The sequence below is a fragment of the Zootoca vivipara genome, chromosome 2 (genome assembly GCF_963506605.1).
Source record: "Zootoca vivipara chromosome 2, rZooViv1.1, whole genome shotgun sequence".
Classification (NCBI taxonomy): Eukaryota; Metazoa; Chordata; class Lepidosauria; order Squamata; family Lacertidae; genus Zootoca; species Zootoca vivipara.
Window position 1 is genome coordinate 64948769 of NC_083277.1, and position 24676 is coordinate 64973444.

General features: G+C 43.4%; 1 protein-coding gene and 1 long non-coding RNA gene across 6 annotated transcripts in view; one reads left to right on the forward strand and one right to left on the reverse strand.

Moving 5' to 3' along the window:
- CNOT6 (CCR4-NOT transcription complex subunit 6) overlaps positions 1 to 7875 on the reverse strand; it is a 36121-nt gene extending 28246 nt beyond the window's left edge. For 2 of the 3 annotated variants that reach the window (XM_035105610.2, XM_035105606.2), the window contains exon 1: positions 7730 to 7875. The gene's annotated coding sequence lies outside the window, so the exon portion shown is untranslated. The remainder of the gene's footprint in view (positions 1 to 7729) is intronic. The other variant, XM_035105608.2, reaches the window with a different exon arrangement.
- Positions 7876 to 8017: 142 nt separating this feature from the next.
- Positions 8018 to 24193, forward strand: LOC118080397 (uncharacterized). 3 transcript variants are annotated; one of them, XR_009557139.1, is made up of 3 exons: positions 8018 to 15342; positions 15593 to 17051; positions 21148 to 24193. It is a non-coding gene; the product is annotated as an uncharacterized LOC118080397 (long non-coding RNA). The 3 variants fall into 3 exon arrangements; XR_009557141.1 differs by lacking the exon at positions 21148 to 24193 and having other exon boundaries at positions 15593 to 15811; positions 16919 to 18523; XR_009557140.1 differs by lacking the exon at positions 21148 to 24193 and having other exon boundaries at positions 8018 to 9544; positions 15208 to 15342; positions 15593 to 18523.
- The last annotated feature ends 483 nt before the right edge of the window (positions 24194 to 24676 follow it).

Here is a 24676-nt window from a genome sequence, read left to right on the forward strand (position 1 = left end):
GCACTGTATATTCCCTCCCTTGTCTGAAAATTGTAATGCATAAGCAGAAATGCACTCTTTTCTAAGCAGGACATTATGGGAAGGTTATCTGAGGGAAATTCCCAGAGTATGACATTGCTTTTTTAAATATGAGTATTCACTCAAAATGCATAGGGAATGAATCCTAAACCTGCATTTCCTATGAACTCAAAACAATCTTAACTTTGAAAGACAAAACTATAGCAAGCTATAAGCAGTGTTCAATGAATACTACTCAGCACAGTGTAAACATTTCGAACATGAGCCTCATGGGTAAACTACTATGTTACTCATCCAAATTACAAGTAAGCAAAGAGACATTAACCCCCACCCCATACTGTGAAAGGTGTCATTGCACAGAGTAAGATACGGATTTTAATTCAATGGTGCACACGTTTATTACAGGCATGCACAATACGGGTTGTGTTCAGTCTCTCTATCACAGTAGGGCACTACAACATACTGTTCAATCTTCCAAGCACAATTTATCTAAAAGTAGTTTAAGCCCCAAACAGGTGTGGGGGGTGTATTACTTCTAGTATTTAGTATACACAGTAGATCTAGACAAGGAGGAATATGCATGAACATTTGTATGTACTCTATACAAAAAATCAAGAACTAAGCATCATTTAGCTTAATAATCTAAACATCTAGATGTTTTTCACTGTAATTACGCTACCACAAGCCCCTGGACCTAATTTTACTTCCTCTTTAGCTTTGGTTTCTTATATATTTGGAAGTGTCAATTTACAACACACTTTTATGACTGTATCCTGTAACAGCCTCTTCACATGAGGAATGTAACTTTAATTTTCAAAGTCCATGTTCGCATATCAAACATGTCATAATAAAGACATTGCAGTTTTTCTGCATATATTATGACAATACAATATAGATTACCTAAATAATGTGCTATTTATCTGGGGAATATAGAAACTGTGCAAGTTGGGTGAACAGCTGACAGCCCAACACACTTCCCTATTAACCCTTTTCTCACTGCTCACGTCACTATTTACCTGCAAATGGCAGCCACCACAGTGCTGTGCTGTTTTCCTACCTTGTGGAAATGCAGCCAAGTATAATGGCTGCTTTTGCATGCTCTTGTCCCCTCAGAGCACATGTAAGCTCAGACTTACAGCTTCTATAGTGCTGGAACCCTACAAGGACCACTATGCACATTTTAGGTCAAAGATTAGGGGGTGGGGGATTTCAACAACTTTAAGAGCTGACCACTATAGCAGGAAAACCACTTTGCACAGAAGGAAATCCCCCCTCACTAATACCAACAGACTGTTAATCTCCACAGTCTGCTGCAGGAGATTGCAGTAAAATAGGAGAGGGTTCCCATCCTGCACACTACCTTCCAGCCCTTCATGATGGTATAGCCTGGACAAATCCAAGATGCATACAAAGCCTTTCAGTTACCAGTATTAGCTTTGTGTGGTCATGATTTGTTCTGGTTCGGCCGAGTCAAATCTTAGGCTCTCTCCTTTTTTGAGGTTCAGAGACATTCACATAACTTAGGATCTTTTATCTTCTGCCTTGTCAACTGTTGGTTTGATGCCATGAATTATACAGAACTTTGCACTTAGCCATTTACTAAGGAGCAAATAATTCCTATGCTGCATAAACAAAGAAGAGCTCAATTTTCACCTTGTCACAGATAAACACTTGCATGACCTTACACTATATTGATCCTGCATCCCTTACTCTAACAAACAGGGAAAATACTCAGTGAAAGAATCACAGAACTCCACTATCTATTTCAGTTCTTTAGCTCAAATACTTGAATGCAACTGTATTGATTAGTACAGAGATCATATCCTTCTGACATGGTTCTTGTTTAAAACCTCACATTTTAGGGGAAGCTTACAGGAATCTGATTTTCAATGCACAGCACAATGTGCCCAATAATTATGAAACAGCACATGTTCTTACAAAACTAACATGCTACTTCTTAAACAGAGGTTATGTTTAGACAGGTCAGTGTTTCTCTTACTATCAGTTAATTCTTAGAGACACCATCAGTTCTCAGATACTCCACCAGTGGCCCTTTTTTGGGAATAAAACATAGACATGATGTATCAAGGCTATACTTCACAAATTTATTTCTAAGCTACAGACTTTAGGGGATAATTAATGCTGCTTAGCGATCAGGTTAAACTATATGTTGTCAGTGCCAACAGGTATGTCTAACACACAGGCTACTCAGCTTTAAGGGTAAAGGTTAAGGGACCCCTGACCATTAGGTCCAGTCGTGACAGCCTCTGGGGTTGCGGCGCTCATCTCGCTCTATTCGGTGTACAGCTTCCAGGTCATGTGGCCAGCATGACAAAGCTGCTTCTGGCGAACCAGAGCAGTACACAGAAATGCCGTTTACCTTCCCACTGTAGCGCTACCTATTTATCTACTTGCACTTTGAGGTGCTTTCGAACTGCTAAGTTGGCAGGAGCTGGGACCGAGCAACGGAGCTCTCCCCATCGCGGGGATTTGAACCGTCAACCTTCTGATTGGCAAGCCCTAGGCACTGTGGTTTAACCCACAGCACCACCTGCTTTAAGAGTAACTACATGTAAAAACTACATAAGAAAGGAGTTTGTATGTTAAGTGAAATTTTATGGACTAATTAAAATGTGAGAAATATTAAAAAGACCTTACTACTACACTACTAATGAGCATTTGATTTCTCTTGGCACCACACCTCAGTCTGAAGTAGGTAACAGGGTTCCATGAAGCATTTAAGGTAGATTAGAACAGGGGTAGGCAACCTAAGGCCCGGGGGCCGGATGCGGCCCAATCACCTTCTAAATCCGGCCCTCGGACAGTCCGGGAATCAGCATGTTTTTACGTGAGTAGAATGTGTCCTGTCATTTAAAATGCAACTTTGCGTTATTTGTGGGGCATAGGAATTCGTTCATATATTTCCCCAAAATATAGTCCGGCCCAACACATGGTCTGAGGGACGGTGGACCACAGCTGAAAAAGATTGCTGACCCCTGGATTAGACTGTTGCCACAAGTGAAATCTGAGTTTACCTTGAACTTAAAATAATGACATTTTTAAATGTTAACACACATACACACATCTCAAATGCTTCAGTGTTAACTAGTTTCATAGCCTTGTAAGATAAATTGCAAGTTACCAAATATGGTAGACCTAGTATAGCCTTGTTTTTAACCCATTGCCCAGTTGTCATATGTGATAAGGAATTTAACACAGGTGAGTGAATGAACTGCCCCAAAGGGAGACAACCTATTTGCTCCCCCCACTTCCCCCATTCCATGCAGCGGCTCATTGCATTTCTATAGTGGGTGGGGAGGAGAGTAAGCCCCCTCCTTCCTGTCTAGGACATGAAGCGCTTCATCCTTCCTCTGGCAGACCACTGCATTTCAATATTTGGTGTGTAGGAGGTGAAGCTTCCTCCCCTGCATCCAGCACAGAAACCAAGAAAGCTGGTGGTGGAAGGAAGAAGTACTGCTTCCTGCTGCACGTCTGCAAGAAAGACACATAAACAATCAAATCTCCCACACCTTTATCGTAGAAACACAGCACACTGGTGGTAAAGGGACAGAGTAATCCCCAGCATGCCTCAGTTCTATACTGTACTGGATGCATGGGAAGTGAAGCACAATGCTGCATGTCCTACATGGTATCACAGTGGGCTAGCAGATGGATTCTGAGCATCCAAAGGGTGGTTTTTGTGTTTTATGTACATGCTGGTGGCAAAGTGACAGGGCAATCTGTGACAATGCCACAAGCCTACTAAGCATCTATGCATGGGAGACGTGGCCCCTTCCTGCATGTTTGGCATAGAAACCATGCAGGATAGCTGTAGAGGAGGTAGTGCACTATTAGAGGGACTGGCAAAGAAGGGAAGGAGTGCTCCATTTGTGTTCCATTGTTCCTTGAACAAGTTTTTAAAAGTGCAGGCTTATAATTTTTGGTAGCTAATCCATATACACTTTTGCCTCCTTAGCCAAATACCAATGTTCAAATGCTATACATGGAAGAATCTTCACTCTCCAGCCCCATCCATGCCTAACATTTACAGTACACAGTTGATGCAACTTTTGCCTACAAGCAGATTTCAATGCAGAAAGAACCTATCAGTGTAATATGTACACTGTTAAAATAAGATGTACAGATCACACAAATTTTCTTTCATCCAAACGTTCATAGAAGCATGCTGATGTGATCCCAGTGCTACATTATATGTACAATTTGAATGTGCATAGGGTTATACAGAAATTAAGGTGCAAGTTATTTAACTAATCTGCATCTAAATTCCATACCAAAATAGCCAGATTTAATGTACCATACCCAGGATTTTGGTGGACCATTTTTCTATCAAAAGAATGCAACTTCTTTCTTAAAATAAAGCTGTCATACACTGGGTGGGTTTTTAAAACAAATTTGAGAAATGCAAGGGCTAGCATTACAACATACTTACTAAAAATACACCTTATTAATCCACACAAGCCAATATGTACATCTAAAGATATACATTACCAAAAATAATTACCTGCCCATGCAGTAGTGTAGTTTTATTTATTTTTATATTTAAGTTCTTCCTTAATTACTGAAACACAAATAGCCTGAACTTGTCAAGACTACACTTAGGATTTCATTACAAAATGACACTGAGCAATCTCCCTTAGAAAGAAAAATGAACTGATCCAAGTGCTTCAAGTGAAAAGTGAGTACTGTAATGCATTAATCCATATGTGAATGGTTCCATTTCAACAATATTGTGAATAACCCCCAGAGAAGATTTCATTCCTAGCAGTCCACTCCAGAGTCCAGATGAACCAGCAGGAAGAACACAGGGTGGATCATTCTGTAAAATTACCCCAGTGGAAATGTTGACAAATCCCCAATTACGAGACCTGCTCTAGGATGAAAAGAAATGCAAGAGACAATACAATTACCAGTCAACACTTGCCAATCTTCACATTCATACCAAATAATTACCATAAATATTCCTTAATCCTTTTGAATTTTAAGTCTCTGTTACCAATATGGTAAAATTCAGATAAGAAAATAACCCTGAGTCATACCAGACATTGTGGAAATCCCCACACAATTCAAAAATCTCTGCAGGAAACCCCAACATAATCATATAAATGCTAGATCTTTATTATTTTAGAATATGAGAATAATGGAATTCCCATTATCTATCTTTAAGTTATAGTGAAAAATTGTGAGGTTTTCCTAAAAATCCTTGTCTTGTACTACAGATAATTAAAAGGCTTAACGCAAAACAAAAACTCACCTTAAATAAATTTTAAAACCTTCCAGATTGTTCAACCAGTAAAAGATGAAGGTTTGCCAAAACAGGTGCTATTTTTAATTATCACTTTATTTTTTACTTTTGGGTTATGCCCCTTCACCAATACAAAAGTAAAACTCAACATAAAAATCTACTACTAAAAACACAAAACTCACAAGCAACCTGTACATAAAAACATATTTCCTACCATATATTTTGGATCAAATTCACAATTGTATTCTACCCCTTAGAACAGGCATCCCCAAACTTCGGCCCTCCAGATGTTTTGGACTACAATTCCCATCTTCCCCAACCACTGAACCTGTTAGCTAGGGATCATGGGAGTTGTAGGCCAAAACATCTGGAGGGCCACAGTTTGGGGATGCCTGCCTTAGAATCTCACCCTTATAAGGAACAGCCTGCTGAAGTTTTGCTTTCTTAGCAGCCTAAAACAGAGCTTCATTAGACACCCCCACTGACACAAAAACATATAGAACAAACTTGCTGTTGTAGGCAACCCCAAGAGATCTGCATTCAAATCCTGTTTACCTCTAAAGTGGTACCTCGGTTTACGAACTTAATCCTTTCCAGAAGTCCATTCTTAAACCGAATCCTTTCTTAAACCAAGGCGTGCTTTCACTGAGGCCTCCCACCACTGGTGCCCTTCCACTGTTCAGCTTCCGTCCGTAAACAGAGGTAAAGTTTGCAAACCGGAACACTACTTCTGGCTTTGCGGAGTTCATAAACAGGACTGTTTGTAAACCGAGGTACTGTACCACTGTATATGTGTGTGTGTTCTACAGAATGAGGCCCAGCCAACCTACCTGCATATAAACACTATTCCTGCCCCCAGCTCATTACATTGGACAGCACAGCTGTCAATCATTCGTGCTAAAGCTCTTTCCTTTCTATTTCAGACACAGGCTGTCTATTGTGGCCTTATTGCAAGCTAGGCCTTTCAGCTACAAGCAAGCTTAAATTTATCCTGAAGTGCAGGTTTTGTTCCCAAGAACCAGGCCTATTTATCCACGGCAAATATGGATCTATAGTTTTTAAATTTATACCTGCCTGTTCTATTTAAATTAATTTTAAGAGGTTATGGAGGTGTGGAGAAGAAAAACAGCTGTGCAATGCAAGCTTTCCATTCTTCGTGCTTATTTTCAGAAGTGTTTACACTTTCAGTTTTTATTAAACTAGCTTTCCCCCCACTACACCTGTACTTTTATCTTAGTTGCTTTTAAATGCAAAATAAATAAATAAAATAAAAAATAGCAGTTTGATGCATTTGTATGGATAGAGCCATGCCAACCCCCCACAAATCCGAATCCTAACACACTTTATTAGACAAATGAGCCCTTCCCCCCTACCCCCACACTACTCCCACCGCCCCACAGCTCTTGTCAACAGGCATTGAGCACGTCACTTCCTCCAGAACCTTCCCACAGCTTCCAGGAAGGCTCAGCCACCCCTTCCAAGTGCAAAACACCAACCCCCGTCTCTACTTTCCCAGACCAAAAACTTTTTTTTCCTCGGGAGAACTCCTCCTCCCTGCCAGCCCCAACAGGGCTCCTTTTGTTTCCTGAAGAGCAATAATGCCCTCCAAATCAATTGTGCCAGCTCCAAAGCACCACCACACACGCCAGTAATTTTTGTTTTGTTTCAAAACACCACCTTCACCGCAATAGGCCGCTCGCCTCACCGCCTCGTACACAGTTTTATTTACTACCCCAGCGCCCCCTGAACGCCTCCCCAGCACAACACGCTCGCTTCAAAAGCCCTCGCCCAACAACCACCACCCACCCGCCCCGTCCTCGTCCAGAGATGCATTTCACGCACTCCGGAGGCGCAGGGCCTGGAGACCCCCGCTTCGTATCTCGCGACATATTTACATCGCCCGTCTGCCTCCGCGCCCCTTCCCCGAAGAGGAGCCGCGTTCCCCTTCCCCTCCCCGGCTGGATTATTATAAAAATAGTAACACCGACAACCTATCCCCAACACCTCACAGGACCCGAACACAACCCCCGCTCCCCCTCTCTGGTCAGCAGCCCCCCCCGTTAACCTTGTCAACACGACACCCCCCCCCCCAACAAACCGACTCAGAAACATCTCCTCGAACCCCCCACCCACCCCGGAAAGTCAGCCATCTCTCTCCCCGTCCCACTGCACCTCAAATGCGCCGCCGCCGCTCTCCGCGCCTCCCACCAAAATAATCCTTCGGTTCCCCCCCCCCGCGCCCCCATAATGATTACCCGGGGCAGTTCTAACCGCCCCCATCCCGTCAGAAACCTGCTTTCCTCAGGCCGCGGCCCCGGCTGCCGTCACCCCCGCCCCATAGATTCATTCGACGGGGTGGGGGGGGGCGGTTGAGGAAGAGCCGCCTCGACCCCCGCTCCCTCTTCCTCGCCTCCGCCTTTTCCGTCGCCGCGGCCGCCGCCCCCGTACCTGTAGCTGCAGCATCCCCGTCTCTGCGCTGCCTCTGCCTGGCTCTTTGTTTCCTGCCGCGGGCCGGACGGGAGAACGGGCTCCCCCCGCCTCCTCCTTCTCCTCCTCCTCTTCCTCCTCCGCCTCCTTCTCACACTCATTGAAAGCAAACAAGCATCATGGCGGCGGCGGCGGCGGCAGCAGCGGCAGCGCTTAGGCCCGGCCCACATCGCCTCGGCTCACAGGCTCCGGGCGCCGAGGCCGCCCCCTCCTCCCGCCGCCAGGACGCGCGATTGGGTGGCGGGCGCTGGGCGGGCGGTGCTCCGCTGGCCCGGCCGAGGAGCGAGCGCAGGCGGAGAGGGGGCGCCGGGGCGCCGCTGCGCCTTCCCGGGGAGCAAGAGGCGGGCGCCCAGTCCACGCGCGGAGGGCCAGTCCCTGCTGCCCCGTAGGAGGCAGCTCCACTGGACCCACTTACCTCTGAGGAAACGGACACGGGGAGCCGGGCGGTTGGAGGAGGGCTAGGCCTCGACCCTGCGGCGGGGCAGAGTTAGGCGCGCCTCAGGCCGGCATCCGTCGGGGTTTCGCCCGCCCGGCTTGTGCCTGGGACCCGGCTGCAAGAAGTGCACACTCTCGGAAGGAAGTCGCTGGGACTTGCCTCGGAGTAGGAGCGGCCTGCATAAACCCTCCATGGGAGGGAGCGTTGCTGAAGTTGGTTGGGGGGGTTGCTCCGGAGGAGGCTCGGTGCTCGGTAGTGGGAAGGGGTGCCCGGTAGTTGGAAGGGGTCGAAGTGGAGTGAATGGCCGGAGGATTGAAGGGCAAAAGCGAAGGGGCTCGGGATGTCTGCCACCTTCTGGGCAAGGATTAACAGCGCCGTCTTAATTTTGCATGCGAGCGATTGGTGCATTAACGACATGCAGCCAGTATCGGTTTGATTATGATTATCCTGCCACTGCGGACCCATCTGTTGAATTCCTCCTCCAAAGGCGCGCAGGTCAGCCCTCCGTGGTGAGAAGGAGAAAGACGGTAACTGCTGTTTGGAATTCCAGGGCGGCAGCCAAAAGCTGATGCCATCATAAATTTGTTGGACTCAACGGTGCTACCCGATTCTTTTGTTCTGGTTGTGTTGATGCGGTAAAAAATTGACCGCTTGTAATGTCACAAACCCAAAATTGAGGCCTTTACTTCACATTGGTTAATAAATTCTAACTTCTTCCCCCTGGTTCTCAGTTCTTATATTGAAAGGATGGTTTTTACCTCTGAAAATTACCATTCAAAAGGGCTGTTGAGAAGATACTCTCCCTGTTTAAAATGTCTCACATGGCAATCCTAACCAAGCCTTAAATTTAGGAAACACGTTGCTGGTGTGGGGGCTGAGAGTGCTAGTTTCACCCTTGGTCATTGTTCTGCTCTCCCTCCACAACTTGGAAGGTGATTTTCTGAAGTTGGGAGTCTCCTGTACAGTGGTACCTCGGGTTGCGGACCCAATCCATTCTGGGGTGCCGTTCTCACCCTGAAAAGTCCGCAACCCAAGCGGCGTTTTTGTGCATGCACAAAAGCTCAATAGAGCACTTCTGCGCATGCGCACGGGGCGAAACCCAGAAAGTAAGCACTTCCGGGTCCACCGCGTCCGCAACATTAAAAAGTGCAACCCACAGTGGATGCAACACGAGGTATTACAGTACTCTATGTTTAATTTTTTTCAGGGTGAAAGCATGATGGCTATGTACTATCTTTGTTTGACCTCACAGTGTTAACAAATTCTTCACTAGGCTCCAGATGCATAGATGAAGGGCTGCTAACAAAAGTGAACAAGACAGAAACAAAGAAAAAGCCTAGGTGAGATACCACACTCATGGTAAATAAATGTGCAAAAAAACCCCACATTCAATTGCTTTAAAAGTGGTGTAAGAAATTTATGATACAGGCGAAAATGAATTTTTTCATACCCCATTTTTGAGAAGTTGCTGGAATGGACTGCAGTTATCTTAGGTGATTTGATAGTTTCACTTTCTCATCTTTTCAATAGGGATAAATTGCACCTCTGACAATGGGCTTTGGTGTAAACTGGAGAGGGAAATTGAGGGAGTGGATTGGTTTGGGTAAGGTTGTAGAAAACAGGAATTTGGTACAGATTATTTGTTGAAGATCTGAAAGAAGGAATTAATCAAGTTGAGTGGTAGGGGTATCTGGAAGGTGAGTGCAAGGATTGAAGGTCTTTGCATGGTTTGAGGAGTGGCACTAATGGGGAAAATATCGGTACTATTTGGTTAAGATACAGGATAGGGATTTTGAAGTATGAGAACTCTTGGAGAGTGTGAGGTCATATACAGTATAGAGTTATCAGAGGACAAGCTCTGAACAATATTGGGAGCAGATGGGGTTCCCCAATGCAGAGTGAGCAACCCCAGAAACTTGTAACATATTCTTCACACCATCCAGATTAGGATATTTTAAAGTTACTTGACAGGTGAAATATAAAAATTAACATTATAATACAGAAGAGAGAAGTTTGATGTTAATAATCATTGCATGTTCAGTTATTCATTTAGCTGAGTTATTTTAAAGCCAAACATATGAAATCAACTATTAACAATTTAATTGTTGTAAATGTTCAGGGATTAGTCTTAAAAGACATGAACATTATTCAAAGCAGAACAGCTATAGAAGAAGAAATGGAAATATTTTGAAAAGGAAGTTCGGATTTTACTGTAGACTGGAATACCATTTGGGATGTGGGTCATGCTAGCTTAGAGCATGTTATTTCATAAGCTAGTTATTGGGATCTATCCCAAATGGTATTCAGTCCCCAGTAAAAAAGAGAATTTTAAAAAGTATTTCCAAGCAGCTCACTTTTGTTTACATATGGGACTCAGCCGTTTTAGCAAAACCTTTTTGAACTCCTTGATGCATAAAACAAATACATTATTATCAGAGCTTTATACTTTACATTTTCCAAGGAAATAGTTGCACATAGAGGGCTCAGCATGAAACTGCAATCCCACAAATAGGTTTATTTAACATCTTACAGGTTATACATTTTATTCAGTTTTGAAAGTGGGTTTACTTCAACAAAGCATTCCCTAGCTGGAGCCCTGTGCATTAAGAAGCAGCACAAAGGCATATTGGGGATGGTGTGAGTTGCAGATAGTGTAATGCAAGCATGCCAAGTATACCTTTGCTCATTCATACACTTGCATTTGTTTTGCTGCATATAGCTGTCATCAATACCCTAAGAAGGCATTTTGAGCAGATGGTTAGTGACAGGATTAGCTTTCTCGTCTGGATGTTTAATGGGATCTAAGAATGTAATGTGAGGTTTTCATTTAGTATGTCTTACCCAGCAACTGTACTGTGTTAAGTTTGATCATGTTCCTCAATATTATGCATCCACTCCCCCTGCCCCCCATGTATTACTCTAAATGTTAACCTGGAAGAATGAAAAATTTACCAAAAAGTCTACCTAGCCTACAGGCATGTCAAACCTGCGGCCCTCCAGATGTTTTGGACCACAATTCCCATCTTCCCCAACCACTGGTCCTGCTAGCTAGGGATCATAGGAGTTGTAGGCCAAAACATCTGGAGGGCCGCAGGTTTGACATGCCTGCCTTAGAATGTCGCTCCCGTCACAACAATACGCTTCAAAACTTTAGGTTTTTGTTTTTTTAAAATGCAGTTCTAAGTACACTTACAAGGGAGTAATTCCTGTTTAATTTGGTAAGATACACTTCCAGGTAAACATGCTTAGACTTGTCCTGCATGAAATATTGCTTGTCAGAAAAGAAAACAGGAACAGGGTGGTGGTGACAGCGTGAAGAAATTAGTTGCCCTATTTGTGTCCCTTTCAACTTCCGGTATGCGGTACTGTAGAAGGGCTGTTCTGTCACCCAGAACAGGAGCACTTGTCTTATACTTTCTAATGGTAAACTCTGTTGGTCAGCAAGCATCTGTTCATAAGCAAAACAGGGTATTATAAAAATAAAAATAAAAAGTAGTGGTGCTACATACCTGAGGGTCTCCTTCAGTACACAGAAATATTAGCAAAGAAGGTATGAGATTAAACCCCCCAAGTTAGCCTGAGAAGGACAGCTTCCAGGATTTATGGACTGTTGAAGGCAACAGCATACAGTATAGGAAAATATTCTAAGTCAACTCACCCCATTATCTATAAATGGAGATTCTGGGTTCTTCTATTTATTTCATAAAATGTGTACACTGCCTAATTGTAACCTGCTCTAATGTGTGTGTGTTTTTAATATGTGAATAATATGTGTGTGTGTGTTTTTAATATGTGAATAAAACATTTAAATTATCAATAAAAAAGCTCTGTAAATCATACAAAATATAAAATAAACAGTAAACTTAAAGAGACAACTTCTCTCCTGAGATGCGAGTGATTCTATGGATGACTTTCAGAAATCCAGAATTTTAGCATAGCTGTGATGGGCCAGAAGCATGAGCTGCCAGAAACATGCAGAGAAGATACAATGTGTGTTATTTTGTGTGGAAAACAAAACAAAACAAAAAACTACTTTTTAAATACAACTTAGGTGTAAGCATGTTCATGGAGCACAAAGCTTCTTCCTGCATTTGAATGCTGGATTTAGATTGGGAGGAAGTCTAAGAAAATATAATTTAAGTAGATTGACCTTTCCAAGTCTAACCTGAGGTACAGTACATTTTATCAGGAAGATTTTTGGCTGAAAATCTAAATCAACCTCAGCCCCACATCTAACCTACACTGTTAACATAATAGACTATAGGAATGTTGTAAGTTTATCCCTGTCTCAGCCACAGGCCCCTGAACCTACAATATGCTCTAGAACAGAGGTATCCAACCGGTTGACCACGATCAACAGGTCGATCCCCAGATGACCATGGTTGATTGCGGGATCCTTTCCACTCGCATTGTTTAGAATCATGTCTCTGCCCCCTCTGTCTTTCCCTGCGTCTCGTTTAATGGATGTTCCTTTGTTGTCTGCTGTAGTGCTGCATTCACCTGTTAGCAACTGTGTTTTTGGTAAGCAATTTATTGCAATTCTTCACACTTAACTGTTAAAAAATGAGTTTTTTGAAGCCCCCCCCCAAAAGCTCAACAACTTTGATTATCTACCCTAAAAAAAGAAAGCTCAACAACTCTGAGCTGCCCCCCCCCTAACTAAAAAAAGCTCGGCAACTCTGAACACCCTCCCCCCAAAAAATTGGTAGATCACTGCCCGTTTTATTCCCCTAGAAGTAAATCACAGTCTCTTGTGAGTTGGTCGTCCCTCCTCTAGAATATTGCTTAATCGGGAGCTCTTGCCTCTTTGGATAAACAACCCCTAGTTTAACTATTAGTTAAGCAGAATATAGTTAGTTTCATCAGTGATTAACTGAATGAAAATGATACTAATATTCTGCAGTGACTGACTAAGCCTTGTAGCCTGATTCTCAAACGTGTTTTAGCTGGCTTTCATCACACCTAAATCAGTGATGTCCTGTGGGTGAGTGTGTTTTAAAGAACTGAGCAAGTACTGCAGGCTGCTACAATGGGGCTGGCACAGAAATGATGCCTTATGATTCTGGCTCAGGAGACACTTGGATGTGGTGCTGGGCAGAATCAAAGAAAGGCTTGATGTCATGGCATCATCTGAGCCACAGTTTTGTCCTGCTTACTCTATTCTGTTCTGCTATAGGTGTGTTTCTGCCTATTGGCTCGCTGATAAAGTTAATAGCCCTTTTCAGGGACTCAACCTTAAAATATCTTCCATTAACTGAACATGTATTGCTGGATTTTTATAGCTGTTTAAACTGGCAGCTTTAATGTAGCCATGCAGAACTGTAAAAACATTTCAAGCACTCTCTCTGAGACAATGTGGTTTTACTAAAGGCTACAGAGTAATGACTGTAAAAGTAAAAGGAGTCGAGTATCTCTTGTTCCAGAAGGAAAAGGCAAAAGCCAGTTCTATAAAATCAGAGTTTTATCATAAATTCAGCAATCCTTGTGTAGTAGGGATTGATCCTTTTTGCATCTTCCCCACTGTGGCTGGGCTAAGGTTTTCTGTAGTAGGTCTTATCGCTTAATGCATCAAGCAGCACCACTTTACAAGTTATTATATCAGCTGCCTATTTGGGCAGCATTGCAAATCTTTCAGCCAGCTACTGTAGTTGTGCCTTTAATGTGCAAGCATTAGCACAATGATTGGGAATGTTTTCTGGGTGGCGGCACATGCTACCATGATAGACAGCTTTGGGGGGCTGCATTCCAGAGCCACACACAGTCACACATCCTTAACACACACACAAAACTATTAGCCATGGAAACAAAGGCATATGCTTAAGTCTTAGTAACTCCACTTGAATTTTACATTCCATTTTACCTATAAACTATTTTTTTAAAAAAAAATAAAGTTCATTAAAAACAACAGCAGCACTCCTACACCCTTTATTGGCCTGACTATTCAAAAGGTAAAAAGAGCTCAGTAATCCTAGCAGAGGAATGCAGATAACATCAATGCACAGCTGAACTGCAGGCCCTGCCTGACAGCTATTCAAAGCCTCAAACTTAAAAATACAATTCCCTCCCAAAAATGATATGCACGCAGATGCAAAATGCAGGGGCTCTTTTTTTGTTGTTGCACATTTGGAAGGAACAGATGTCTGTCTCCCTTCTGAGACATTTCCCCCTCTACTTTAATCTTGGAGCAGATCCTTGCAGAGAAAGGAGCTGCAGTTGCACAATTTGCACAGCATCAAAGCCTTTTCCCCACCCAGCTGCTCACTGCAGAACAGCTGATAGGTAGGAGGGGATCCCGAGGGCTTCATGAAATGGCCAGGGGCTCCCCACCCCAGTCTCAGCAGGTGACTGCTTGCAGGTGATTTTGTTTGCTTGTTGTGGTCTGGCCAGTTGGCAATCAGTGCTGAGTGCTGGCTATCTTATCAATAACACATTCTTATTTCATGGCCATAATAGGCAGCTGAAATTCTTGAGGTTTATTTTAGAACAGTAAGTAACAACTCTTGGTCACTTCTGACAATTGAGAATGTACTCCAGGTGGAGAGGGGCTTAAAGGTGATAAGAAGGGGGACGGTTCACAGATCTGCTTGTTCTGTTATGCTAAATGGTCAGAATAATTTGGAAATGACTTGGCAGCTTAGTTCAGGTAACCAAGTAAGATGATCTATGTTTTCTCCTGTTGACAGTAAGCAGATATACACTAATTAAAGGACCAGTATCAGAGAAGCCTCTTTAAAATAAAGTGGGGGGGGGGGGGAGAGGCAGGAATATTTGCTGACTGAACTAAATGAAACTTACTGTATGCATATTTAAGATCCTGCAAGTATTGCAGGACTGTTGTGAGGCACCTAGTGCTATATTTAGTGTCATGTGGAAATCCCATTTTAGTTCCACTTCCAGCTAATTTCAGAAAATCTTCGGTTTTGGTCTCATAAGAAATCTATTTACTCCTAAATCTTTAGCAATCCACAGCTAATCCACATGTCTGAATCTTCACTGTACCCAGCAGATTAGTCTGGGATGGTTGCATCAGGCCCATGAAGGGGGAGCATCCAGGTCCCCTTGCCCCAGGCCTTGGAGGGCTAAGCTGGCTGAGGGCCCCACTAGGACTTCCGCTGCCTTGCCAAGAACAAGACCAGGGGTAAGCAACCTCAGGCCCCGTGGGCCGGATGCGGCCCAATCGCCTTCTCAAGCCGGCCCGTGGACAGTCGAGGAATCAGCGTGTTTTTACATGAGTAGACTGTGTCCTTATATTTAAAATGCATCTCTGGGTTATTTGTGGGGCCTGCCTGGTGTTTTTACATGAGTAGAATGTGTGCTTTTATTTAAAATGCAACTTTGGGTTATTTGTGGGGCATAAGAATTCATTCATTTTTTCTCCCAAAATATAGTCTGGCCCACCACATGGTCTGAGGGACGGTGGACCGGCCCATGGTTGAAAAAGGTTGCTGACCTTTGAACAAGACTCTGGTCCTGGGGCTCACAAACTGCATGGCCCAGGGTTGCATGGACAGTTCTTCTAGACCAGGGACATCCAACTCCCAAGAGACTGCAATCTACTCACAGAATAAAAAACTGGCAGTGATCTACCCCTTTTGGGAGGATTTCAGGTCAAAGTTGTTAAGCTTTTTTTTAGAGGGGAATATCCCATTTTGGGGGGGTTCAGGTCAAACTTGTTGAGCTTTTTTAAGGGAGGGGAATTGTTTCCGCTAAGGAAATAATCTACCTCACAGCGAAAACTCTGTCTAATGCCACCGAAAAGGAAAAGGAGCCCGTGGTCGACCAAAGTCAACCAGAACCTCCCGGGATCGACCTGTCGGACATCCCTGTTCTATGCAAATAATTTAGAAATAACTTTATACTGCCTGCGTTTCCTTGCTGCTGTATGCAAAAGCACATGAATCTGACCTTTGAATAGTTTATAAGTAAACCAAATGTGTGGTCTTTTTCTATGCAAAGGGAAGTAGGAACTTTGCAAGCAACTTAGAAAGGGGTATTTTAAATGTCTAACAGCCTATATTTCTACGCTTTATCATCTGCTCATTTTGTAGTTTTATATATGTTGGGGTACTTGCCCCAAACCTGGGTTAGCACTGAAAGCTAATCAGATTCCTTTAAAATCTGCTTTAAATATCTTTCAAATTGTGCTAAAGTTCTCTCAACCCAAACCCAGATGTGAGTCTCTCATGTCCAAATTGGTGTGGCCAAAATTTCAGAGTAGGCATGACCCAAGTATAAAAGTGGATGTGGCCAATTTGTGTTGGGTAGGGGTTGAGTATGTAGCATATTGCTTGCATTTTTAAAGGGCTCTGTAAGTGTTCCCACATACTAACATAGAAGATGCACTGGATTTTGAAAAGGATGCAGTTCTGGGAATAAAGATCCCTAAATTTACAATTTGAGTGCTGTGATTTCCCTGCAATACATGCTAGCGTGAGGAAATATATTTGGGGTTGCATGTAACACTATGCAATTAACAGTGCACCGGGAAACGGCATTTGGAAAGTCCAGCTATCCTGACAGTTAAGTGCTAAAGCCCTCCATGAGCTAAAAGCATATTTAAAATAGTTTCTGAAAACTCTTGCTAATATTGGCTTGGCCGTGTTATTTGATGTGTCATAGGGTGTGTTGGATGTTTTGCTCAATGTTACTCACATAATGTTAGCTGAATCCAAAGTGATTGTGAAATGTTTTGGCTTCCACGGTTCACGTCATAGGAGAAATATTATGATCAGCGTGGCTGTTAAAGATGGTTCAGCGGAAGGCCTGGTCTTGGAAATGGTTAGAAAATATAGATCCGTATGTGACAGTCAATGCTAACAAGCCAATTCCAAATATGGTTACTCCGAAGTAAGTGCTGCTGAGCTCAGTGCAACTCCTTTGTGTGGCTAGAACTGAAGCCATTTTGCCAGCTGTGTTAAGATTTGGTTAGCAGCCAGGTCTAGCTGAGGGATGGGGAACCTTTGTCTTCCTACGGTAGATGTTTTCAGGCTTTAGCTCTCTTCATCCTTGACCACCGGCCATGCTGGCTGCAACTAAAGGGATCTGGAGTCCAAAAACATTTGCTGCAACAAAGGTTGCCCATTCCTGTGCTAGCTGATAGGCTGAAACCGGAAGCATGGCAACTCTGTTTCTAAGGATCCCCAAGAGTTGCAGGCAGGATTCACCTAATAAACACCGTTAGCAGAAAGCCCTGCACAAGGACTTCCACTTGTGCAATGGGGCTTGGCCTCCTCTCCTCCCCTGTACCCCCCCCCACACACACCTGAAATGGACTGAGAGGGGTGTATCAGGAGAACTCGTAGAACAGTGCACCGAATGAGGAGTGGGGAGGGGATATTTCCAAACTGAAATGCTTGCATGGACAGAAGGTTCATCATAGTGTGACGCTGAATTCCATCCTGCGTCTCTGAATTTGTGTGGGTTCCTCCTTGTCTCTTAATGAGCACAAAAAGCAATTCATTTTATTTCTTATGTTGTATTTTATTGAATTACAAGATAAGAAATAAAAGAAGCAACGCAATACAATTAAAGTCAGTGTGACTATTTAATGCCATGGGTGCACCATCTCATGTCTCCAACTACAACTCCACAGATGCCACAGGCCACCTGAATGAAGCTTGTAGACCACAGTTTGAGGACCCCCTGAAGTATTAAAGTATTGTTAAGTGCCCCCTAGTTAATTTGTCTTCAACTGGTTGGTTTGGATCAGCAACTACGTTGCAACCTGAGCCTAGAGAGTGTGGCAGAAGCACTACCACCATACAGATATATGGTAATAAAAACTGAGAAGGTGGATCCTGGGTCTAAAAAGGTTGAAGACTACTGTCCTAGGCTTTAGAGAGCTTTGTCAGTTTGATATCTGAAATGAATGAATGTAATTAATTAAATACTGCCATTCACAAAGCAAAGACACTGGTTTCCTTGAACAAATTACTATGTCTTCTTAGGGCTGCATGCCTTCCCTCAAAACAGGGCTGCAAACCTGTATGGATCACTGAAGAGAAGGGGCGAGGAGGCTTTTTTATTTTTATTTTTATGAAAAAAGCTTCACCACAAAGTATTTAATTGCAATGGCAACTGTTCACCACTAGAGGCTACTGTGTTCCTTTTAACAAAACAAAATGCCTCAAGTTTTTTGGGCATTGTCGTTTGTTGCTATTTGTTAGGACACAGAGAAACCTTAATATATTTTATCACACAGATGGGAGCTTTGAATTTAAGTCTTCAAACTGTATGTGTGATTTAACAACGTCAATGGAAAAATCACCAAAATCATTTCTGCATCATTGCTGGGGGAAGCCCACCAAGAGCAATGATACCTTAGCTCAGCGTTTCTCAACCGCTCTTCCGCGGCACACTAGTGTGCCGCGAGACGCTGGCTGGTGTGCCGCGAGGTGCGGCGACGAGAAGGGCGATTTGCATTGTCACAAATCGCCCTTCTCGTCGCCGCACGTCGCGGCAAAATTTAGACAAACTAAACTAAAATTTAGACAAACTTAAAGAAGCTGGCTGGATGAGCTCAACCTGAAACTTGCTGAGCAAAGGATTGTGCTGGCAGAGAAATCAGCGGCTTGTGAAGCCTTATTACAGGAGATTGCAACCAACACAGCAATTGGCAAGTGTTTCTTACAGTCATAATTATATAGTCAATATAGGGCGGCACAGAGTTAAATTTTTTAACTTTTTTAATGGTGGTGTGCCTCGTGATTTTTTCATGGAACAAGTGTGCCTTGGCCCAATAAAGGTTGAGAAACACTGCCTTAGCTCAGTGATCTCTTCCAAAGATTATTCATATACATTGTTGAGAACTTGTCTTTTGAACTTGGAACATGTCCCAGTTTTTATCTTCTTCCACTTGCGATGGTGTGTGAATGTGTAGAATTATGTGACACAGGGTGGGTGGAAGGCTGTGCTAAGACATTAAAAGTTTCATAGGACTTAAGTGTGAGTGTTCGTTCTGCAAGGCCTTTTGTTTTGTGAAAGGTGCGCAAACAAATGAGTTTCAGTTTATCCAGCTGGTGATGTCTTAAAATACCTTTTAGTTGGTTTCAAGTAGATTAGAATCAGAGGACTTCTAAGGGATAGTCTGCAGCTCCATGAGAAAGCACAGGAAGTCTCAGGTTCAAAGATCTCTTACTGGGAAATACTTTTGCCATTTTTACCAGAACCCAGTGATCCATCAACTAGAGCCAGCTACAAAATACATACAGTTGTACCTTGGATCCCAAATGCCTTGGTACTCAAACGTTTTGGCTCCCGAATGCCGCAAAGCTAGAAGTGAGTGTTCCAGTTTGCGAATGTTTTTGGGAAGTCGAACGTCCGAGGGGGCTTCCGTGGCTTCCAATTGGCTACAGGAGCTTCCTGCAGCCAATCAGAAGCTGCACTTTGGTTTCCGAATGTTTAGGAAGTCGAACAAACTTCTGAAATGGATTCCGTTTGACTTCCAAGGTACAACTGTACACTTAGAATTAAAGACTTCTGAGCTCAGACATTTGTTCTGGTTACCAAAACTGAATTTAGTTCATAGTCTTGGTTACTACACACTTGCTTTGATTCAGCAGTATTTGCAGGGGGTCGTTAGTTTCTGCCCCACCCTTCAACCTGAATATTTATGGGGCAGTTCACAATATTCCAAGAAAGCACTTCATAAAATTTATCCCGGTAAACTGTCCAGATAAAAACGTAAGGCCAGTTTACAGCAACCCAGCAAGGAGAAGCACTTTTTTCCTACATCAGCCTCAATATACCGGTAGTTTCAGTGTAACATCGGGGGGGGGGGTGTAATTTAGGGGACGATCACATTTCCAAGGAGAAGGGAATTCTGCATCTGGGATGCCATAGAAGAGAAGACCTTGCCCCATTTTGGCGCATAGCAAACTGCAGATACTGATGGAACCACGAGCAAGGCTTCAAGGTGCAGGTTGGCAGATAATGGAAAAAGGAGTTCATTCAAATACTTGGGTTCCAAGCTGTGTAGACAATTGTCAGCTGCTTAAAATGGGCCCAGTAGTAAACAGGCACCCAGTTCACCTCTTTGTGGACGGGTGCAATGTGGTACCATTTTTCAGAGATAGTCAATAGCTTGGTAGCTGCATCATGCACTAGCTGCAATTTTTGGACCATCTTCAAGGACTGCTCCACATAGAACACATTGCAGTAGTCTAAACCTGAGGTTACTAGAGGCTGTATCATTGCAGCTAGGCTATGCCGACCCAGAAGAGTCTGTGACTGGCAAACCATCTGGAACTGGATGTGAGCACTCCTTGCTACAGAGACTACCTGGGCCTCATACAACACTGATGGGCCAGTAGAACCCCAAGACTATGACATTTCTCCAGGAGGGCAGACATGGCTTAAGCGTTAGTGGTAAGCTAAAATCCATTGTGGAGTTATTCCACTGTATAGAGAACATTAGTTTCAGCTTAAAGCCAGTCCAGTCTTATGTTGATGATGAAGGTCATGGGTCAAAAGTGGATGGCTTTTGTGACTCGCTGATGTAACCTTGGAAAGATTTAAGCAGCAGTTTGCGTAATGCAGAACGATATCTTCCTGAAGAAGACTGTTTTAGTTCCACATTTCCATAGCAACCTAGGACATAATAAAACAAGCAGATGTTAGGGAGGGTTTCAAAGTTAAAAGTTCCAAAAAAATAATAATAATTGCATCAATCAGACAAGTTAATCGTAATGGCAAGACAAATACATATTTGGAGAGGCTTAAGATGCTCAAAGGATATGAGAATTTGAGCATTTCTGGGAGCTAGTCATTTGGTTTGGCATACTTTTTTCATTCTACTTATTTTAATTTCACCTTGTTCTCTCTCTTTCATTTTTCCATATCCTTTTACTCTCGTATCCATTGTACAATCCATAAACTACCTAACCTGGAATAGCTGGATCTAAAGCTAACTATGAAGGCTGTTTTATCTACTCTCTGGTCACAGGCAATACGCCTCTGAATGCCAGTCGCTGGGAATCATAAGTCAGGAAAGGGCTGTTGCACTCAATTCCTGTTTACGGGCTTCCCATAGGATCTGGTTGGCTGCTGTGAGAACAGAATGTTGGACCTCACAGAACTATGACCTGATCAAACAAGGATCAGCTTATGTTCTTAAACAGTTTGACTGTATTCCCCTTGGTCCAGCAGTTTTCTGTGATTGGGTGCACATGGAGGTGCCAACCATCATTCCAATGCCGGAGGCAGGTCCCCACCCACAAAGGACTGCCCAGGATTAATGAGTAGTCAAGAAGGCTATTTCCATATTCCAACTGACAGCGGGAGGAGCTGCTAGCACCTAACATAGTGGGAAGGAGACGAATTGTGCCACTGTGGACCATTGTGCCATACAGCCCTTCACCCAAAAATCATAGGGCGGATTACAAGTTTTATAAAATTATATGTTTATTAAATTTATTGCTGGCACTAAAAAGGTCCTCGAGCAATTTACAACCAAAGTAAAAAAAAAAGATGCAATAATAAACACCATTAACATGGATTTAACAATATAATATGTCACGCTGGAGCACAAGAAAGCAAAAACGACTTTGGTGCTGAAACAATGGCAAGGCTGGGGTCAGGCAAGCCTCTGTGGAGAAAGCATTCCTGTTGCTGCCACCCTCTGGACTTCTCTTGAAGGTGACATGTAGAGAAGAGCCGCAGGTGATCTCAGGTTCAGGCAAGTTAGTGTGGGAAAGGCTGTCTTAGTCTTGTTAATGGACCGCATGGAGGGTGGCGCCGGGAGGACTCCATCTCAACCTGCCTTGTCCATCCTTATCCCTCCTTGGTGCTCCTCACCTGGGCCCAATGCTAGGCAGGGACTTGTGAAGCTGGTTCCTGTCCCTTCTATCCCCTCGCATCTGACGCTGTTTCCCACAGGGCAACGCCATACTCATACAATGCAGCCTGGAATGGCACAGTCTAAGCAAAGCTTTTAAACAGAACAAACCTCTTTTTTAGGACTAGAGAGGACTGAAGTTAATCATAGGTGGGCATGAAATTAATAAACCCAATGTGAAAATTGCATGCTTCTTGACGAGTTCGCAGCTCAACCTACTGAATGTAGGGTGATACAGTAACACTAAATAAAGAGTCAGACTCAAAGACTTTGTCCCCACTTCGTTTGCCTGCAAAGGTATTCCTTCCACTTTCAAAGGAAGACTTTTTACACCTAGTCCTCTGGAAAAAGTTAAGGCATTGAATGACCCCATGATAATTCTGTAGACATTTGGAACCCATATGGGGCATATAGACTGAAGACTTGTTGGCATGTGGACTCTGAATATCCTGTCACAACAATACATGTAAATTATGACCACCACACACACTTAACCCCCCCCCCACTTCTTTCCCGCAAGCCATCTGTACAGCATTAGGGGAGGTGGGAAGAAAGAGGGAACAAAAAAATAAATAAATGGAAATAATACTGAATAGAGTCCTTCAGAAGTCTTGAAATCCAGAAAAATGCTTCTGGCACAGAGGTGCCGAAGAGATGCAAAAGAAATTCACGAGGCTGGTGATGATTCTTTTTGAACACAAACTAGACGTGTCCTCGTACAAACACAAACTAGTAGAGGGTTCGTCTCATTTTCTCAGGCACATAATGATTCATTTACAGGCTGTCAACTACTTAACATTGGCGTGTCCTGCCACCCAGTTGATTTTTCTTATCATGTCATTAACGTATTAAAATGTTTTTCCAGCCTCAGTGGAAGGGATGGTTTGGAGGCGCTTAACCAAGATCCACTTTCCTTGACTGACCAAACGTAGACAAACCAATTGGTGTTATAAAAATATTTGTGTCCTTTACTGCAGTCTACATGAAACCCTGTTAAAAATTACAGGGGAGAGGAATAACTTCGCATCTGTAGATAATGAGTTGGCACCCAAGTCCTAAAGGTTTGTATCAGCTAGAATATTTGTGTGAGAGAGTGAGAGGGTAGCACCACATCTCTGCAAGGTCAGCAGCTCTGCTTTATGTTTTAGGTGCGCCATATATAATTATACTATTTGCTGTTGTATAATTTAATACAACACGTGCCTGGCGTGCTCTGGTCCATGGGGTCACGAAGAGTCGGACACGACTAAATGACTAAACAACAACAAATTTTATATTACTGATGGGTTGTAGTAACCTGATATGAGTTGCCTCGTGAGTTCTGCCATGTCAAACTTGCAGAAAAGAGAGAGGGAAAGGACTCAAAGCAAAATCTTAAGAGCATATAAAGAGCCTGCTGGATCAGGCCAATGGCCCATCTACTCTAGCATCCTTTTCTCACAGTGGCAACCCAATGCCTGTGGGAAACACACAAGCAAGACCTGAGCACAGCACCTTCTCCTTTCCTGTGGTTCCTAGTAACTAATATTCGGAAGCATTTCTAGTACCTGCAACTGGGGTGGCAGAGCATATCTTCATGTCTACTAGTCATCAATAGCCCTCTCCTCCACAAATGTGTCTAAAGTCATCTTTAGACTTTTAAAGTCATCTAGGTTGCTGGCCGTCACTGCCTTCTGTGGAAGCAAGTTCTATAGTTTACGCTCTACATAAAGAAATACTTTCTTTTTGTTGTTGTTGTTGTTTAGTCGTTTAGTCGTGTCCGACTCTTCGTGACCCCATGGACCATAGCATGCCAGGCACTCCTGTCTTCCACTGCCTCCCGCAGTTTGGTCAAACTCATGTTCGTAGCTTCGAGAACACTGTCCAACCATCTCGTCCTCTGTCGTCCCCTTCTCCTAGCGCCCTCCATCTTTCCCAACATCAAGGTCTTTTCCAAGGATTCTTCTCTTCTCATGAGGTGGCCAAAGTATTGGAGCCTCAGCTTCACGATCTGTCCTTCCAGTGAGCACTCAGGGCTGATTTCCTTAAGAATGGATAGGTTTGATCTTCTTGCAGTCCATGGGACTCTCAAGAGTCTCCTCCAGCACCATAATTCAAAAGCATCAATTCTTCGGCGATCAGCCTTCTTTATGGTCCAGCTCTCACTTCCATACATCACTACTGGGAAAACCATAGCTTTAACTATACGGACCTTTGTCGGCAAGGTAATGTCTCTGCTTTTTAAGATGCTGTCTAGGTTTGTCATTGCTTTTCTCCCAAGAAGCAGGCGTCTTTTAATTTTGTGACTGCTGTCACCATCTGCAGTGATCAAGGAGCCCAAGAAAGTAAAATCTCTCACTGCCTCCATTTCTTCCCCTTTTATCCATCCCAAATCTTCCAACATTCAGCTTCATTGGATGTCCACAAGTTCTAGTGTTATCTTATCATGCTGAGCTATCTGCTCTGTTTATTTTATGAGATACCCCATAAACTGACATTGTTTTCAAGGCTTTAATCCTTGGATTAAATGCTGCCCACCAGACAGAAATTGGTCTGTGCTTTGTATCTAGGGAAACATTTGACTCACACACTCCAACGTTCAGGAGTGGAAGGAAGCAGAAGGGGCAGGGCAACCATGTTCCCCCTCTTGCCCTGCCAG